The 6132-nt window shown below is 30.2% G+C and overlaps 1 long non-coding RNA gene across 1 annotated transcript; it reads left to right on the top strand.

Moving 5' to 3' along the window:
- The first annotated feature begins 860 nt into the window (after window positions 1-860).
- Window positions 861-1797, top strand: LOC133319055 (uncharacterized). The gene is made up of 2 exons (XR_009752749.1): window positions 861-1063; window positions 1195-1797. It is a non-coding gene; the product is annotated as an uncharacterized LOC133319055 (long non-coding RNA).
- The last annotated feature ends 4335 nt before the right edge of the window (window positions 1798-6132 follow it).

Genomic DNA, 6132 nt, shown 5'->3' with positions numbered 1-6132 from the left:
CTGACAGCTGTGAATTATAACCTGTGATATAATAATGGTTGAATAAGCCTCCGCAGAACAGATAACAGATTAAATGTTATTGGTATTATAGAGCAGTTCATATCTACCTTACACCTGTTCTAAATCCTTGCAACTTATTGAGTTTGACTATTTTTGACAGGCATGTATTATCATATTTTATTTCAAAATATCTCAATGTTAACAAAATGCCAACATAATGTCTACTTTAAAGATACCTCAAATGAGAAGGGTGTAACAGAAATAGGATACCTTTTACTATAATATTATCTCATCCTTTGGGCTGCTTTGGTTTTTTTGATTTCTTTTCTAATGTCTTGAACTTATCAATTTAAAACGCAATAATAAAAACATATACTGACGAATCATTAAAAGGATGAACCATAACGTAGTCTAAAAAACGCTTGTTGAGTCATTCGGATCAGAAACTCTTTTGTTTTCCACAAATATTACTTGTTTCGTTAATCTTTAAATGAAAAAACCGCATTAAAACGTCCCTATAAATAATCTTTACCATACAATTTATAAATGATATATTTGATATGACAAAAACCGCAAACATAGCGCTAATATCCGGTATTAGCGGTGTCATCGCGTTAAAAACATTCGCAAACAATTCACGATAATTTAAGCAAATCTATGTGGCTATGAAACTCGAACTGTTAGTTTTCGATCGATCTCTGTTTCGACGCGTCATGGACAGGAATGGTTCCGTAACAAATTGAATTAATTTAAACCTTAACCTTTTTCCTAGTTTAAAAATAGGCTGCTGAAAAATTTTGCACAAACCACAATCTAATAAACTTACTAAACAAAGAAATCTACTACATCAAATTTAGATTATGGAACGTTTTGCGCTCAAAGAGCATGACATAAACAGTATGATTGCAAGTTTGTTGTGTTCAGGACACATAACGAAAGCGTATTTCAGAAATACCATCAAAGAGAGAATGCAATTTTAGTGGAATCTAAAATGCATATACATACCGTTCTGCTAATCACAATTGTGTTGCAAATCCTCACGCTCGCTGGACCATTGGGAATCGTAGGTGTTCTGATTATGTAATTATGAACTTAGTTCAAAATCTGTTCGTTTGACGGAATATAATCTGTGTGTGTGAGATTTAAAAAAAAATGTTTATATTTTTAATTACTTACAAGTTGTATTATTTCTAGTTCATTTTGCTTGGAGTTTTGCATACACCTTTTCCAATAGCGGCCCAAAAAACTACTAGTACTGAAGCATACAGGAAGCTTTCACCAGATGTTTTTCCCCAATCAGAAGAACAAACTTTTCCTCCTACAGAGCAAGTCTCAAATGCTACAATCCCCTCTGAAGTTACAAATGTAACAGTAACAAATGTTACAGTAACAAACGTTACAAAAAACTGTTCACATGTAGCTAGGTGTGTAGCTCGAGTGTTTAAATGATAAATAATTATTTATTACAGGATTATTCAAATAATTACTTAATATCAACATTTTAAAAAATAAACTAAAATTATATACCAAAATTTGTCTGTATTATAAAACCAAAAAATTAAAATTGTAATTCAATGAAAAATATATACCAATTGCCACGTATTCTCACTTGATACTTTAGGATGCACCGCCTTGTAATCGAGTTTCTTTTTTACCTATTTCTATTAAAATTCTAGCCATCAATCCTCCTTATTATTCTGTATTCTCATTTTGTTTGTAAGTATTTATGAAATTGTAAAACAATAATTCATGTTAAGTCGAGGTTAAAATTTTAATAAACATTTGAAATTAATAACACAGGTTGCAAAACTTGTTGCTTATGAAAGTTTATTTTACCGTCTAAAAATTTATCAAGCATCATATACTTCGTCAATTGGTAAAAATATTAAAAGTGTGAACCCAGAAAATTCCATATTGAAAATTTAAATTTATCTCAAATAATCGTCTTAATAATTTTTGACATTAATCGATTTCCAATCACCATTTTTATTCATCAATAATATGTACATGAAGTAAATATAAATGCCATTTAGTGAACTGTAAAGTTGTATAAATTTCTTGTTCTACAAAATAAATAATAGCAGCGACGTCTTAAAATAATTATAATATAAAAATATAGGATCCCGAAAATTGTTCATTCATTTTAAAAATATCAACCGCCACTTCTATTACTTGTCTTGAATATATAGAGAGATTTTAAAGAATGTATATATTTTTTATTTCTGTTTATCTCTATAGTTATATAATAAGCACTCAAATTATTTTTGTGTAATTGAATATTACTGTAAAATTTACAGAAACGCCCAATATACATCCTAATAATACAAAGATACAATTATTATAACGTATCACGAAATACTATTTATATTAAAAAAAGGTAAAGTTATTCAATGCACCAAGAAATCGTCATTTAATTTTATCATATAATTGAAAACCAAGCAATAACTATTACTTCTACCAAGAGCAAAAAAAGGGTTCCGTTTGGTCTGAAGTTTCCTTAAAAGTGCCTGCGTCAGTAACAAAAGTACTTAATGTAATAAAAAAAATATAATCTACACAACTTGACCATAAAATAAACATTGATTGTTTATTTTCATTAGATACTAGAAATACCAAAGAAGTTCTGTAGTATAAGATATTTATTTGAAGTAAATTTGAAATGATTATATTTTATATTGTGCTTATAATGACCACAACTGCCATGAACCTTCTGGGAAAAGAACCTTTGGGAATTGTAAGTTTCTAAATAGTTGTGTTGAAAGAATAAAAATACATTTTTTAAAGTTTTACGACATTGTGCAACAAATATTCAAACATGTTTCAGACACTTCTTATAAAAACTATAAGTTTATGTTCGTCAGTGGCTGGTCAACTCGAAAAGTATGTACACATTAAAGGCGAATCGGGGACTATTGACCCTAATATGTTCACTATACAGAATAAAGTCAATAAGTGTAGCGCTCTTGCAAATTGTAAAATACGTATTTTCTTGCGTGAAAGTGCTCACAAAATAACCACATCCAAACCAGTGCGATTGTAAAATTATATTTAACAAAAATGACTGGTATCTCATATGAAGTGCAACTTTTTGCTTTTGTAGAAATACATAAGAATTTTTAATGTTTATTTGACGTTGAATTTCCTATTTTATGTATTACATATATATTATATATACATATATATCATATACATTATAATATGAAAATAAATGTTTTTGAATCAAATTGAGTGCTTTCAGATCTAACTCTCACTTTACATTAACACTATCTATGTGTTTTTTAATCCTATGCCGAGTGAAATCTATGCACAATCACTGTCACTAGAAGACGAATTAAGATTTTTTTGTCCTTTCTACAAATAATTGTTTTATTGTCAAATTTATATTTTATAATTTCTTCTAAATAAATACATTAGTATAACAAAAGATCTGTACATTTATAGAAATCTTAGGAAACCTCTTCAATAAACATCATCACTTCGCAGAATTGTCTAAGAACTATGGCGAATTAGAGGATTTAGCCAATTTCATTTGCCCAAAACATTTCAATTCTTTATTTATGCTTACTATTTCAAGCCATTTAGGTTATCTGCCTTTTAAGAGAATTTTAGATTTTATGCAAATAAATATAATAAGTTTATTAGCCTTATAATAAACGGAAAATCCAAGCTAGAAATTCAAACAATTGTCTGGTCAGTAAAATATAAGAACTGAAAATTTTCTATATTATAATGTTGTTTCCGAGAACAATATTGCTACTAACCAATGCAAGGTGGATAAGAAAACAAACATCGGGACTCTTTCTTGGAAATAGCCATAATAGTTCAGACTACTGGTTTTATCAGAGTTTTTGATGGAGATATGAAGATGGATGTTTGGAGTTCAATTGGAAATTAATGAATAGTGTTCAGAGGTCGAGTTTCAATTCGTTGGTATTTTTGACATGTAAGTTTTTAAACAAAAGATATTGAGTTCATGACATGCAGAAGAAAAGCTTTCATTGGAACCTTCTGAAAAGAAACATCTGAAAACCGATTAAAATCAAGTAAGCATATCTGTAAAACATTACTGCCCTTCTAAATAAATATATGGTAAAGCTAAATTAAACATTTAAATATTTTAGTCTCTTTTAGGCTCTACATCATATCCTTGTATGCTTTTTAATTTTGCTGAGATATTCACTGATTCGTTTTAAAAAACATAAAATTAAAATTAAGGAAACAAAATGTATCATAAGTTAAAAGAACTTTTTAGGAGGTGAATAAATTTTTTATATTTTCGAAATTTGATCTACCCTGAAAATATAATAATGAAACTCAGAAATTGTTTTACTCTATTTATAAGTGTTATTAAGAGCAAATGGTTAAAATCTTTCCCTATTCCAATATAATTTCATGATCATGATAACATAACCGATGCAATCGATGTTCGAAGTTTTGAAGGTGGTAGAGCCCACCTGTGGTCAAGCTACTACAGCTCGAACATGGGCTGGCTCGATCGGGGAAGTACCACCCTCTCATAGAAAATCGGCGTAAAGTAGCTTTTAACGGCTGCGTCTCGTTCGATGACTGAGAGAACAGGTTGCCCTTTCCCTGTTCCCTCCCTTTCCTCTGCCTCATCCACAATCAAGGTCGGTAATACATCCGCAATATCCCTTATGTTACAGATGTCCATGACCGACGGTGACTACCTTCCATCATGTAGGCCGTCTCCTCGTTTGCCACCTTTAAAAGGATTTAAATATGCTTAAGACTTGAGATTTGAATAAGTTATGTATTTTTGAGTGACTTTTAAAGAAGAAACGATTTTTTATGAACATATTTTTGTAAACTTATTGAAATGTAGTGAAGATAATAAATATTTTCCAAACTGGGTTAAAACAGTTTATCCAAGTCTAAATTGTAACATTGTCATATGGGTTTAAATTATACACCAACATAACATGACGTGAAAATGAGAAATATATCTTTTTCTAACAATTTATTATTTGAATGTGGAATATATTTTTACTTAATTAGTATATGGCGTAGTATTTTCTCTATGAGACAATCTTTTCTTCAAAGCTATTTCAACTGCTTTAGCAGTACCTGATACCATACGACATTTAGCATAATCATTGCAACGTATTGTCCAACTCTCAGTCGATGTCCTCGATTTCTTCTTTTTTGCAACATTATCATTTAACAGTAGTTCCTTATTCTTGTCCGTTTCGTAGTCCAAGCATCCAAATAGTTCATCTTCATAAGAATCTATACCGCAGAGCGGTGTAAACTCTTTGAGGCATTTTTTTCTTCTGAATAAATTTCCTTTGCATGTTATATATTTAATTTGATTTCTTGTTCGTTTTAATATAATCGGTTTCGGCGTGGAAGGTAACAATGGATAAGAAACAGTACAGCTTATCAATAAAGTCGCCAAAATAAGTATCAGTAGCATGTTACCATAATTTGTTATTTATTTTCTCTTGCTTCATTTCAACTAGAATTATTATAATAACATATGCATAACCGAGTATCATAATCCATAAGCTGTAAGCTGGTAATTATTATATTTTTATCAAGTTGTGAGTTTTTGTCAAAGAGCATATCAAAAACATTCTACGGTCTGAGAAGATTAAATGGTGACGTCACAATTTCATGATAACAAATAAAGTGGCCACTGTTGATGATAAAAATACGAAACACTCACACATTCATATAAGACATAACGAGTAAGTGGAATATAATTTATAACCCAAGAGTATTGTTTGCCCCGAAAATGTAGCTAACTAACATATCAAGAGTTCATCGTGTACTGCTTTTATCTCGGTTCTCTCAGTTATTACGCTTCCCGTCGTCCGCTTGACGAGGGTAAATCCCCTTTCTTCATATACACGTCCTATGGTTTTTATGTCTGTCCTCGCGAATATGACGCGAGACACATCGAATATGGACTCTGACAGTTCAGAGAAACTATTTAAACGTTTTTTCTTAGTTTGGTGGTAGACTCTAAAAACTGAAAGTTTTACTTGTTAATATATTAGAAAAATAGTGAAAATTTTCATAAGACTATTTGTGCAGTATGTTATGCTTGTAAGGAACATTTTATTCCAATTATTTTCACAACAGTGAGCCATCTAGAGACCAACAAAAAGA

The sequence above is a fragment of the Danaus plexippus genome, chromosome 11 (assembly GCF_018135715.1).
Source record: "Danaus plexippus chromosome 11, MEX_DaPlex, whole genome shotgun sequence".
Lineage (NCBI taxonomy): Eukaryota > Metazoa > Arthropoda > Insecta > Lepidoptera > Nymphalidae > Danaus > Danaus plexippus.
This window is presented reverse-complemented; position numbering and strand designations above follow the sequence as displayed.